Source organism: Schistocerca nitens, unplaced genomic scaffold (genome assembly GCF_023898315.1).
Source record: "Schistocerca nitens isolate TAMUIC-IGC-003100 unplaced genomic scaffold, iqSchNite1.1 HiC_scaffold_423, whole genome shotgun sequence".
Classification (NCBI taxonomy): Eukaryota; Metazoa; Arthropoda; class Insecta; order Orthoptera; family Acrididae; genus Schistocerca; species Schistocerca nitens.
Window position 1 is genome coordinate 18,448 of NW_026045956.1, and position 12,455 is coordinate 30,902.

A 12,455-nucleotide genomic window follows, 5' to 3' on the forward strand; every position below is an offset into this window, starting at 1 on the left:
GAGACGCACTGCTGCTCGTTGCACCTCCTGTCATTCGCTGGGCGCGTGCAGCCTTCGACACTAGCGGAGGACGCATCTTGTCCCTGGTGTCCAGCGGGGGGCCTGTGCGGGGTGTGGCAGTGTCGTGCTGGAGGGCGCCACTGGTAGCGATGTGGGCTTCCTCGCCTCGCCTCGCCTCGCCTCGCCTCGCCTCGCACCAGGTGTCTGCGTACTTTGCAGTGCATTCGCACCATTCGTATCCCGTCCCGACTTGTCCCGACTTTGCTCGACTGCCGCTCGCTGCCGCTCGGGTCGTGGTCCATATGACAGCGCAAGCACGACAAACGTCTGCGGGACGAGACGAGACGAGACGACTAAGGGACAAATTCGTGATTACAAATCAAATTTGGAACTCTACACTCCTACACAACAATAGGCGCTGACGTATTTCAGAAATCACCTGCCGATTCGTACTGTTTTGTCGTTTTGAAAGTCTTCTTGGCAAACTTGGTTAGCACATTCTCCCCCAAACTGAGTTAATTACTGCATTTTCGTACCATTACAGTAGTTTAAAAGGCTTAAGGAAGCATCGTTGTCACAACAGAAGGGTAGTTTGAAAATTGGGCTGGCAGGGGTAGCGACATAAAAAAAAAAAAAAAAAGGAAGGGAGCCAACAGCACCCGGGTTTCCCAGGCGGTCACCCATCCAAGTACTAACCGGGCCCAATGATACTTAACTTCGGTGATCGGACGAGAACCGGTGTATTTATCATGGTATGGCCGTTGGCACTCGTGTAATGTAGGAGCACGGCAGAATTCGCGTTCGGCTTTTCTCCCAACACACAAAATGTTAGTTTTCGGCCGCATTTGACGTAGGCACTTCCTTCCGCAACAGCCAGTTCCTCGAGGACGGCGCGGGGGGCGCGCCCGGCGTCCCAGCAGAGCGACGGCCGAATTAGCGGGCGCACCGCCGCGTGTGTGAGACGCACTGCTGCTCGTTGCACCTCCTGTCATTCGCTGGGCGCGTGCAGCCTTCGACACTAGCGGAGGACGCATCTTGTCCCTGGTGTCCAGCGGGGGGCCTGTGCGGGGTGTGGCAGTGTCGTGCTGGAGGGCGCCACTGGTAGCGATGTGGGCTTCCTCGCCTCGCCTCGCCTCGCCTCGCCTCGCCTCGCACCAGGTGTCTGCGTACTTTGCAGTGCATTCGCACCATTCGTATCCCGTCCCGACTTGTCCCGACTTTGCTCGACTGCCGCTCGCTGCCGCTCGGGTCGTGGTCCATATGACAGCGCAAGCACGACAAACGTCTGCGGGACGAGACGAGACGAGACGACTAAGGGACAAATTCGTGATTACAAATCAAATTTGGAACTCTACACTCCTACACAACAATAGGCGCTGACGTATTTCAGAAATCACCTGCCGATTCGTACTGTTTTGTCGTTTTGAAAGTCTTCTTGGCAAACTTGGTTAGCACATTCTCCCCCAAACTGAGTTAATTACTGCATTTTCGTACCATTACAGTAGTTTAAAAGGCTTAAGGAAGCATCGTTGTCACAACAGAAGGGTAGTTTGAAAATTGGGCTGGCAGGGGTAGCGACATAAAAAAAAAAAAAAAAAAAGGAAGGGAGCCAACAGCACCCGGGTTTCCCAGGCGGTCACCCATCCAAGTACTAACCGGGCCCAATGATACTTAACTTCGGTGATCGGACGAGAACCGGTGTATTTATCATGGTATGGCCGTTGGCACTCGTGTAATGTAGGAGCACGGCAGAATTCGCGTTCGGCTTTTCTCCCAACACACAAAATGTTAGTTTTCGGCCGCATTTGACGTAGGCACTTCCTTCCGCAACAGCCAGTTCCTCGAGGACGGCGCGGGGGGCGCGCCCGGCGTCCCAGCAGAGCGACGGCCGAATTAGCGGGCGCACCGCCGCGTGTGTGAGACGCACTGCTGCTCGTTGCACCTCCTGTCATTCGCTGGGCGCGTGCAGCCTTCGACACTAGCGGAGGACGCATCTTGTCCCTGGTGTCCAGCGGGGGGCCTGTGCGGGGTGTGGCAGTGTCGTGCTGGAGGGCGCCACTGGTAGCGATGTGGGCTTCCTCGCCTCGCCTCGCCTCGCCTCGCCTCGCCTCGCACCAGGTGTCTGCGTACTTTGCAGTGCATTCGCACCATTCGTATCCCGTCCCGACTTGTCCCGACTTTGCTCGACTGCCGCTCGCTGCCGCTCGGGTCGTGGTCCATATGACAGCGCAAGCACGACAAACGTCTGCGGGACGAGACGAGACGAGACGACTAAGGGACAAATTCGTGATTACAAATCAAATTTGGAACTCTACACTCCTACACAACAATAGGCGCTGACGTATTTCAGAAATCACCTGCCGATTCGTACTGTTTTGTCGTTTTGAAAGTCTTCTTGGCAAACTTGGTTAGCACATTCTCCCCCAAACTGAGTTAATTACTGCATTTTCGTACCATTACAGTAGTTTAAAAGGCTTAAGGAAGCATCGTTGTCACAACAGAAGGGTAGTTTGAAAATTGGGCTGGCAGGGGTAGCGACATAAAAAAAAAAAAAAAGGAAGGGAGCCAACAGCACCCGGGTTTCCCAGGCGGTCACCCATCCAAGTACTAACCGGGCCCAATGATACTTAACTTCGGTGATCGGACGAGAACCGGTGTATTTATCATGGTATGGCCGTTGGCACTCGTGTAATGTAGGAGCACGGCAGAATTCGCGTTCGGCTTTTCTCCCAACACACAAAATGTTAGTTTTCGGCCGCATTTGACGTAGGCACTTCCTTCCGCAACAGCCAGTTCCTCGAGGACGGCGCGGGGGGCGCGCCCGGCGTCCCAGCAGAGCGACGGCCGAATTAGCGGGCGCACCGCCGCGTGTGTGAGACGCACTGCTGCTCGTTGCACCTCCTGTCATTCGCTGGGCGCGTGCAGCCTTCGACACTAGCGGAGGACGCATCTTGTCCCTGGTGTCCAGCGGGGGGCCTGTGCGGGGTGTGGCAGTGTCGTGCTGGAGGGCGCCACTGGTAGCGATGTGGGCTTCCTCGCCTCGCCTCGCCTCGCCTCGCCTCGCCTCGCACCAGGTGTCTGCGTACTTTGCAGTGCATTCGCACCATTCGTATCCCGTCCCGACTTGTCCCGACTTTGCTCGACTGCCGCTCGCTGCCGCTCGGGTCGTGGTCCATATGACAGCGCAAGCACGACAAACGTCTGCGGGACGAGACGAGACGAGACGACTAAGGGACAAATTCGTGATTACAAATCAAATTTGGAACTCTACACTCCTACACAACAATAGGCGCTGACGTATTTCAGAAATCACCTGCCGATTCGTACTGTTTTGTCGTTTTGAAAGTCTTCTTGGCAAACTTGGTTAGCACATTCTCCCCCAAACTGAGTTAATTACTGCATTTTCGTACCATTACAGTAGTTTAAAAGGCTTAAGGAAGCATCGTTGTCACAACAGAAGGGTAGTTTGAAAATTGGGCTGGCAGGGGTAGCGACATAAAAAAAAAAAAAAAAGGAAGGGAGCCAACAGCACCCGGGTTTCCCAGGCGGTCACCCATCCAAGTACTAACCGGGCCCAACGATACTTAACTTCGGTGATCGGACGAGAACCGGTGTATTTATCATGGTATGGCCGTTGGCACTCGTGTAATGTAGGAGCACGGCAGAATTCGCGTTCGGCTTTTCTCCCAACACACAAAATGTTAGTTTTCGGCCGCATTTGACGTAGGCACTTCCTTCCGCAACAGCCAGTTCCTCGAGGACGGCGCGGGGGGCGCGCCCGGCGTCCCAGCAGAGCGACGGCCGAATTAGCGGGCGCACCGCCGCGTGTGTGAGACGCACTGCTGCTCGTTGCACCTCCTGTCATTCGCTGGGCGCGTGCAGCCTTCGACACTAGCGGAGGACGCATCTTGTCCCTGGTGTCCAGCGGGGGGCCTGTGCGGGGTGTGGCAGTGTCGTGCTGGAGGGCGCCACTGGTAGCGATGTGGGCTTCCTCGCCTCGCACCAGGTGTCTGCGTTCTTTGCAGTGCATTCGCACCATTCGTATCCCGTCCCGACTTGTCCCGACTGCCGCTCGCTGCCGCTCGGGTCGTGGTCCATATGACAGCGCAAGCACGACAAACGTCTGCGGGACGAGACGAGACGAGACGACTAAGGGACAAATTCGTGATTACAAATCAAATTTGGAACTCTACACTCCTACACAACAATAGGCGCTGACGTATTTCAGAAATCACCTGCCGATTCGTACTGTTTTGTCGTTTTGAAAGTCTTCTTGGCAAACTTGGTTAGCACATTCTCCCCCAAACTGAGTTAATTACTGCATTTTCGTACCATTACAGTAGTTTAAAAGGCTTAAGGAAGCATCGTTGTCACAACAGAAGGGTAGTTTGAAAATTGGGCTGGCAGGGGTAGCGACATAAAAAAAAAAAAAAAAGGAAGGGAGCCAACAGCACCCGGGTTTCCCAGGCGGTCACCCATCCAAGTACTAACCGGGCCCAATGATACTTAACTTCGGTGATCGGACGAGAACCGGTGTATTTATCATGGTATGGCCGTTGGCACTCGTGTAATGTAGGAGCACGGCAGAATTCGCGTTCGGCTTTTCTCCCAACACACAAAATGTTAGTTTTCGGCCGCATTTGACGTAGGCACTTCCTTCCGCAACAGCCAGTTCCTCGAGGACGGCGCGGGGGGCGCGCCCGGCGTCCCAGCAGAGCGACGGCCGAATTAGCGGGCGCACCGCCGCGTGTGTGAGACGCACTGCTGCTCGTTGCACCTCCTGTCATTCGCTGGGCGCGTGCAGCCTTCGACACTAGCGGAGGACGCATCTTGTCCCTGGTGTCCAGCGGGGGGCCTGTGCGGGGTGTGGCAGTGTCGTGCTGGAGGGCGCCACTGGTAGCGATGTGGGCTTCCTCGCCTCGCCTCGCCTCGCCTCGCCTCGCCTCGCACCAGGTGTCTGCGTACTTTGCAGTGCATTCGCACCATTCGTATCCCGTCCCGACTTGTCCCGACTTTGCTCGACTGCCGCTCGCTGCCGCTCGGGTCGTGGTCCATATGACAGCGCAAGCACGACAAACGTCTGCGGGACGAGACGAGACGAGACGACTAAGGGACAAATTCGTGATTACAAATCAAATTTGGAACTCTACACTCCTACACAACAATAGGCGCTGACGTATTTCAGAAATCACCTGCCGATTCGTACTGTTTTGTCGTTTTGAAAGTCTTCTTGGCAAACTTGGTTAGCACATTCTCCCCCAAACTGAGTTAATTACTGCATTTTCGTACCATTACAGTAGTTTAAAAGGCTTAAGGAAGCATCGTTGTCACAACAGAAGGGTAGTTTGAAAATTGGGCTGGCAGGGGTAGCGACATAAAAAAAAAAAAAAAAAAAAAGGAAGGGAGCCAACAGCACCCGGGTTTCCCAGGCGGTCACCCATCCAAGCTAACCGGGCCCAATGATACTTAACTTCGGTGATCGGACGAGAACCGGTGTATTTATCATGGTATGGCCGTTGGCACTCGTGTAATGTAGGAGCACGGCAGAATTCGCGTTCGGCTTTTCTCCCAACACACAAAATGTTAGTTTTCGGCCGCATTTGACGTAGGCACTTCCTTCCGCAACAGCCAGTTCCTCGAGGACGGCGCGGGGGGCGCGCCCGGCGTCCCAGCAGAGCGACGGCCGAATTAGCGGGCGCACCGCCGCGTGTGTGAGACGCACTGCTGCTCGTTGCACCTCCTGTCATTCGCTGGGCGCGTGCAGCCTTCGACACTAGCGGAGGACGCATCTTGTCCCTGGTGTCCAGCGGGGGGCCTGTGCGGGGTGTGGCAGTGTCGTGCTGGAGGGCGCCACTGGTAGCGATGTGGGCTTCCTCGCCTCGCCTCGCCTCGCCTCGCCTCGCCTCGCACCAGGTGTCTGCGTACTTTGCAGTGCATTCGCACCATTCGTATCCCGTCCCGACTTGTCCCGACTTTGCTCGACTGCCGCTCGCTGCCGCTCGGGTCGTGGTCCATATGACAGCGCAAGCACGACAAACGTCTGCGGGACGAGACGAGACGAGACGACTAAGGGACAAATTCGTGATTACAAATCAAATTTGGAACTCTACACTCCTACACAACAATAGGCGCTGACGTATTTCAGAAATCACCTGCCGATTCGTACTGTTTTGTCGTTTTGAAAGTCTTCTTGGCAAACTTGGTTAGCACATTCTCCCCCAAACTGAGTTAATTACTGCATTTTCGTACCATTACAGTAGTTTAAAAGGCTTAAGGAAGCATCGTTGTCACAACAGAAGGGTAGTTTGAAAATTGGGCTGGCAGGGGTAGCGACATAAAAAAAAAAAAAAAAGGAAGGGAGCCAACAGCACCCGGGTTTCCCAGGCGGTCACCCATCCAAGTACTAACCGGGCCCAACGATACTTAACTTCGGTGATCGGACGAGAACCGGTGTATTTATCATGGTATGGCCGTTGGCACTCGTGTAATGTAGGAGCACGGCAGAATTCGCGTTCGGCTTTTCTCCCAACACACAAAATGTTAGTTTTCGGCCGCATTTGACGTAGGCACTTCCTTCCGCAACAGCCAGTTCCTCGAGGACGGCGCGGGGGGCGCGCCCGGCGTCCCAGCAGAGCGACGGCCGAATTAGCGGGCGCACCGCCGCGTGTGTGAGACGCACTGCTGCTCGTTGCACCTCCTGTCATTCGCTGGGCGCGTGCAGCCTTCGACACTAGCGGAGGACGCATCTTGTCCCTGGTGTCCAGCGGGGGGCCTGTGCGGGGTGTGGCAGTGTCGTGCTGGAGGGCGCCACTGGTAGCGATGTGGGCTTCCTCGCCTCGCACCAGGTGTCTGCGTACTTTGCAGTGCATTCGCACCATTCGTATCCCGTCCCGACTTGTCCCGACTGCCGCTCGCTGCCGCTCGGGTCGTGGTCCATATGACAGCGCAAGCACGACAAACGTCTGCGGGACGAGACGAGACGAGACGACTAAGGGACAAATTCGTGATTACAAATCAAATTTGGAACTCTACACTCCTACACAACAATAGGCGCTGACGTATTTCAGAAATCACCTGCCGATTCGTACTGTTTTGTCGTTTTGAAAGTCTTCTTGGCAAACTTGGTTAGCACATTCTCCCCCAAACTGAGTTAATTACTGCATTTTCGTACCATTACAGTAGTTTAAAAGGCTTAAGGAAGCATCGTTGTCACAACAGAAGGGTAGTTTGAAAATTGGGCTGGCAGGGGTAGCGACATAAAAAAAAAAAAAAAAAAAGGAAGGGAGCCAACAGCACCCGGGTTTCCCAGGCGGTCACCCATCCAAGTACTAACCGGGCCCAATGATACTTAACTTCGGTGATCGGACGAGAACCGGTGTATTTATCATGGTATGGCCGTTGGCACTCGTGTAATGTAGGAGCACGGCAGAATTCGCGTTCGGCTTTTCTCCCAACACACAAAATGTTAGTTTTCGGCCGCATTTGACGTAGGCACTTCCTTCCGCAACAGCCAGTTCCTCGAGGACGGCGCGGGGGGCGCGCCCGGCGTCCCAGCAGAGCGACGGCCGAATTAGCGGGCGCACCGCCGCGTGTGTGAGACGCACTGCTGCTCGTTGCACCTCCTGTCATTCGCTGGGCGCGTGCAGCCTTCGACACTAGCGGAGGACGCATCTTGTCCCTGGTGTCCAGCGGGGGGCCTGTGCGGGGTGTGGCAGTGTCGTGCTGGAGGGCGCCACTGGTAGCGATGTGGGCTTCCTCGCCTCGCCTCGCCTCGCCTCGCCTCGCCTCGCACCAGGTGTCTGCGTACTTTGCAGTGCATTCGCACCATTCGTATCCCGTCCCGACTTGTCCCGACTTTGCTCGACTGCCGCTCGCTGCCGCTCGGGTCGTGGTCCATATGACAGCGCAAGCACGACAAACGTCTGCGGGACGAGACGAGACGAGACGACTAAGGGACAAATTCGTGATTACAAATCAAATTTGGAACTCTACACTCCTACACAACAATAGGCGCTGACGTATTTCAGAAATCACCTGCCGATTCGTACTGTTTTGTCGTTTTGAAAGTCTTCTTGGCAAACTTGGTTAGCACATTCTCCCCCAAACTGAGTTAATTACTGCATTTTCGTACCATTACAGTAGTTTAAAAGGCTTAAGGAAGCATCGTTGTCACAACAGAAGGGTAGTTTGAAAATTGGGCTGGCAGGGGTAGCGACATAAAAAAAAAAAAAAAAAAAGGAAGGGAGCCAACAGCACCCGGGTTTCCCAGGCGGTCACCCATCCAAGTACTAACCGGGCCCAATGATACTTAACTTCGGTGATCGGACGAGAACCGGTGTATTTATCATGGTATGGCCGTTGGCACTCGTGTAATGTAGGAGCACGGCAGAATTCGCGTTCGGCTTTTCTCCCAACACACAAAATGTTAGTTTTCGGCCGCATTTGACGTAGGCACTTCCTTCCGCAACAGCCAGTTCCTCGAGGACGGCGCGGGGGGCGCGCCCGGCGTCCCAGCAGAGCGACGGCCGAATTAGCGGGCGCACCGCCGCGTGTGTGAGACGCACTGCTGCTCGTTGCACCTCCTGTCATTCGCTGGGCGCGTGCAGCCTTCGACACTAGCGGAGGACGCATCTTGTCCCTGGTGTCCAGCGGGGGGCCTGTGCGGGGTGTGGCAGTGTCGTGCTGGAGGGCGCCACTGGTAGCGATGTGGGCTTCCTCGCCTCGCCTCGCCTCGCCTCGCCTCGCCTCGCACCAGGTGTCTGCGTACTTTGCAGTGCATTCGCACCATTCGTATCCCGTCCCGACTTGTCCCGACTTTGCTCGACTGCCGCTCGCTGCCGCTCGGGTCGTGGTCCATATGACAGCGCAAGCACGACAAACGTCTGCGGGACGAGACGAGACGAGACGACTAAGGGACAAATTCGTGATTACAAATCAAATTTGGAACTCTACACTCCTACACAACAATAGGCGCTGACGTATTTCAGAAATCACCTGCCGATTCGTACTGTTTTGTCGTTTTGAAAGTCTTCTTGGCAAACTTGGTTAGCACATTCTCCCCCAAACTGAGTTAATTACTGCATTTTCGTACCATTACAGTAGTTTAAAAGGCTTAAGGAAGCATCGTTGTCACAACAGAAGGGTAGTTTGAAAATTGGGCTGGCAGGGGTAGCGACATAAAAAAAAAAAAAAAAAAAGGAAGGGAGCCAACAGCACCCGGGTTTCCCAGGCGGTCACCCATCCAAGTACTAACCGGGCCCAATGATACTTAACTTCGGTGATCGGACGAGAACCGGGTGTATTTATCATGGTATGGCCGTTGGCACTCGTGTAATGTAGGAGCACGGCAGAATTCGCGTTCGGCTTTTCTCCCAACACACAAAATGTTAGTTTTCGGCCGCATTTGACGTAGGCACTTCCTTCCGCAACAGCCAGTTCCTCGAGGACGGCGCGGGGGGCGCGCCCGGCGTCCCAGCAGAGCGACGGCCGAATTAGCGGGCGCACCGCCGCGTGTGTGAGACGCACTGCTGCTCGTTGCACCTCCTGTCATTCGCTGGGCGCGTGCAGCCTTCGACACTAGCGGAGGACGCATCTTGTCCCTGGTGTCCAGCGGGGGGCCTGTGCGGGGTGTGGCAGTGTCGTGCTGGAGGGCGCCACTGGTAGCGATGTGGGCTTCCTCGCCTCGCCTCGCCTCGCCTCGCCTCGCCTCGCACCAGGTGTCTGCGTACTTTGCAGTGCATTCGCACCATTCGTATCCCGTCCCGACTTGTCCCGACTTTGCTCGACTGCCGCTCGCTGCCGCTCGGGTCGTGGTCCATATGACAGCGCAAGCACGACAAACGTCTGCGGGACGAGACGAGACGAGACGACTAAGGGACAAATTCGTGATTACAAATCAAATTTGGAACTCTACACTCCTACACAACAATAGGCGCTGACGTATTTCAGAAATCACCTGCCGATTCGTACTGTTTTGTCGTTTTGAAAGTCTTCTTGGCAAACTTGGTTAGCACATTCTCCCCCAAACTGAGTTAATTACTGCATTTTCGTACCATTACAGTAGTTTAAAAGGCTTAAGGAAGCATCGTTGTCACAACAGAAGGGTAGTTTGAAAATTGGGCTGGCAGGGGTAGCGACATAAAAAAAAAAAAAAAAGGAAGGGAGCCAACAGCACCCGGGTTTCCCAGGCGGTCACCCATCCAAGTACTAACCGGGCCCAACGATACTTAACTTCGGTGATCGGACGAGAACCGGTGTATTTATCATGGTATGGCCGTTGGCACTCGTGTAATGTAGGAGCACGGCAGAATTCGCGTTCGGCTTTTCTCCCAACACACAAAATGTTAGTTTTCGGCCGCATTTGACGTAGGCACTTCCTTCCGCAACAGCCAGTTCCTCGAGGACGGCGCGGGGGGCGCGCCCGGCGTCCCAGCAGAGCGACGGCCGAATTAGCGGGCGCACCGCCGCGTGTGTGAGACGCACTGCTGCTCGTTGCACCTCCTGTCATTCGCTGGGCGCGTGCAGCCTTCGACACTAGCGGAGGACGCATCTTGTCCCTGGTGTCCAGCGGGGGGCCTGTGCGGGGTGTGGCAGTGTCGTGCTGGAGGGCGCCACTGGTAGCGATGTGGGCTTCCTCGCCTCGCACCAGGTGTCTGCGTACTTTGCAGTGCATTCGCACCATTCGTATCCCGTCCCGACTTGTCCCGACTGCCGCTCGCTGCCGCTCGGGTCGTGGTCCATATGACAGCGCAAGCACGACAAACGTCTGCGGGACGAGACGAGACGAGACGACTAAGGGACAAATTCGTGATTACAAATCAAATTTGGAACTCTACACTCCTACACAACAATAGGCGCTGACGTATTTCAGAAATCACCTGCCGATTCGTACTGTTTTGTCGTTTTGAAAGTCTTCTTGGCAAACTTGGTTAGCACATTCTCCCCCAAACTGAGTTAATTACTGCATTTTCGTACCATTACAGTAGTTTAAAAGGCTTAAGGAAGCATCGTTGTCACAACAGAAGGGTAGTTTGAAAATTGGGCTGGCAGGGGTAGCGACATAAAAAAAAAAAAAAAAAAAGGAAGGGAGCCAACAGCACCCGGGTTTCCCAGGCGGTCACCCATCCAAGTACTAACCGGGCCCAATGATACTTAACTTCGGTGATCGGACGAGAACCGGTGTATTTATCATGGTATGGCCGTTGGCACTCGTGTAATGTAGGAGCACGGCAGAATTCGCGTTCGGCTTTTCTCCCAACACACAAAATGTTAGTTTTCGGCCGCATTTGACGTAGGCACTTCCTTCCGCAACAGCCAGTTCCTCGAGGACGGCGCGGGGGGCGCGCCCGGCGTCCCAGCAGAGCGACGGCCGAATTAGCGGGCGCACCGCCGCGTGTGTGAGACGCACTGCTGCTCGTTGCACCTCCTGTCATTCGCTGGGCGCGTGCAGCCTTCGACACTAGCGGAGGACGCATCTTGTCCCTGGTGTCCAGCGGGGGGCCTGTGCGGGGTGTGGCAGTGTCGTGCTGGAGGGCGCCACTGGTAGCGATGTGGGCTTCCTCGCCTCGCCTCGCCTCGCCTCGCCTCGCCTCGCACCAGGTGTCTGCGTACTTTGCAGTGCATTCGCACCATTCGTATCCCGTCCCGACTTGTCCCGACTTTGCTCGACTGCCGCTCGCTGCCGCTCGGGTCGTGGTCCATATGACAGCGCAAGCACGACAAACGTCTGCGGGACGAGACGAGACGAGACGACTAAGGGACAAATTCGTGATTACAAATCAAATTTGGAACTCTACACTCCTACACAACAATAGGCGCTGACGTATTTCAGAAATCACCTGCCGATTCGTACTGTTTTGTCGTTTTGAAAGTCTTCTTGGCAAACTTGGTTAGCACATTCTCCCCCAAACTGAGTTAATTACTGCATTTTCGTACCATTACAGTAGTTTAAAAGGCTTAAGGAAGCATCGTTGTCACAACAGAAGGGTAGTTTGAAAATTGGGCTGGCAGGGGTAGCGACATAAAAAAAAAAAAAAAAAAAGGAAGGGAGCCAACAGCACCCGGGTTTCCCAGGCGGTCACCCATCCAAGTACTAACCGGGCCCAATGATACTTAACTTCGGTGATCGGACGAGAACCGGTGTATTTATCATGGTATGGCCGTTGGCACTCGTGTAATGTAGGAGCACGGCAGAATTCGCGTTCGGCTTTTCTCCCAACACACAAAATGTTAGTTTTCGGCCGCATTTGACGTAGGCACTTCCTTCCGCAACAGCCAGTTCCTCGAGGACGGCGCGGGGGGCGCGCCCGGCGTCCCAGCAGAGCGACGGCCGAATTAGCGGGCGCACCGCCGCGTGTGTGAGACGCACTGCTGCTCGTTGCACCTCCTGTCATTCGCTGGGCGCGTGCAGCCTTCGACACTAGCGGAGGACGCATCTTGTCCCTGGTGTCCAGCGG

General features: G+C 55.0%; 13 non-coding genes across 13 annotated transcripts; all 13 read right to left on the minus strand.

The window, feature by feature from the left end:
• Positions 1-647: 647 nt before the first annotated feature.
• On the minus strand, positions 648-766 carry LOC126232094 (5S ribosomal RNA). The gene has a single exon (XR_007544646.1). It is a non-coding gene; the product is annotated as a 5S ribosomal RNA (ribosomal RNA).
• An 841-nt stretch (positions 767-1,607) lies between these two features.
• Positions 1,608-1,726, minus strand: LOC126232095 (5S ribosomal RNA). The gene has a single exon (XR_007544647.1). It is a non-coding gene; the product is annotated as a 5S ribosomal RNA (ribosomal RNA).
• Positions 1,727-2,563: 837 nt separating this feature from the next.
• Positions 2,564-2,682, minus strand: LOC126232096 (5S ribosomal RNA). Its single transcript, XR_007544648.1, has one exon. It is a non-coding gene; the product is annotated as a 5S ribosomal RNA (ribosomal RNA).
• Positions 2,683-3,520: 838 nt separating this feature from the next.
• Positions 3,521-3,639, minus strand: LOC126232109 (5S ribosomal RNA). Its single transcript, XR_007544659.1, has one exon. It is a non-coding gene; the product is annotated as a 5S ribosomal RNA (ribosomal RNA).
• An 803-nt stretch (positions 3,640-4,442) lies between these two features.
• On the minus strand, positions 4,443-4,561 carry LOC126232098 (5S ribosomal RNA). The gene has a single exon (XR_007544649.1). It is a non-coding gene; the product is annotated as a 5S ribosomal RNA (ribosomal RNA).
• Positions 4,562-5,404: 843 nt separating this feature from the next.
• LOC126232113 (5S ribosomal RNA) lies at positions 5,405-5,521 on the minus strand. The gene has a single exon (XR_007544663.1). It is a non-coding gene; the product is annotated as a 5S ribosomal RNA (ribosomal RNA).
• An 838-nt stretch (positions 5,522-6,359) lies between these two features.
• LOC126232110 (5S ribosomal RNA) lies at positions 6,360-6,478 on the minus strand. Its single transcript, XR_007544660.1, has one exon. It is a non-coding gene; the product is annotated as a 5S ribosomal RNA (ribosomal RNA).
• An 806-nt stretch (positions 6,479-7,284) lies between these two features.
• Positions 7,285-7,403, minus strand: LOC126232099 (5S ribosomal RNA). The gene has a single exon (XR_007544650.1). It is a non-coding gene; the product is annotated as a 5S ribosomal RNA (ribosomal RNA).
• Positions 7,404-8,244: 841 nt separating this feature from the next.
• LOC126232100 (5S ribosomal RNA) lies at positions 8,245-8,363 on the minus strand. Its single transcript, XR_007544651.1, has one exon. It is a non-coding gene; the product is annotated as a 5S ribosomal RNA (ribosomal RNA).
• An 841-nt stretch (positions 8,364-9,204) lies between these two features.
• On the minus strand, positions 9,205-9,324 carry LOC126232112 (5S ribosomal RNA). The gene has a single exon (XR_007544662.1). It is a non-coding gene; the product is annotated as a 5S ribosomal RNA (ribosomal RNA).
• An 838-nt stretch (positions 9,325-10,162) lies between these two features.
• On the minus strand, positions 10,163-10,281 carry LOC126232111 (5S ribosomal RNA). Its single transcript, XR_007544661.1, has one exon. It is a non-coding gene; the product is annotated as a 5S ribosomal RNA (ribosomal RNA).
• An 806-nt stretch (positions 10,282-11,087) lies between these two features.
• Positions 11,088-11,206, minus strand: LOC126232101 (5S ribosomal RNA). Its single transcript, XR_007544652.1, has one exon. It is a non-coding gene; the product is annotated as a 5S ribosomal RNA (ribosomal RNA).
• Positions 11,207-12,047: 841 nt separating this feature from the next.
• LOC126232102 (5S ribosomal RNA) lies at positions 12,048-12,166 on the minus strand. Its single transcript, XR_007544653.1, has one exon. It is a non-coding gene; the product is annotated as a 5S ribosomal RNA (ribosomal RNA).
• Between the last annotated feature and the right edge of the window lie 289 nt (positions 12,167-12,455).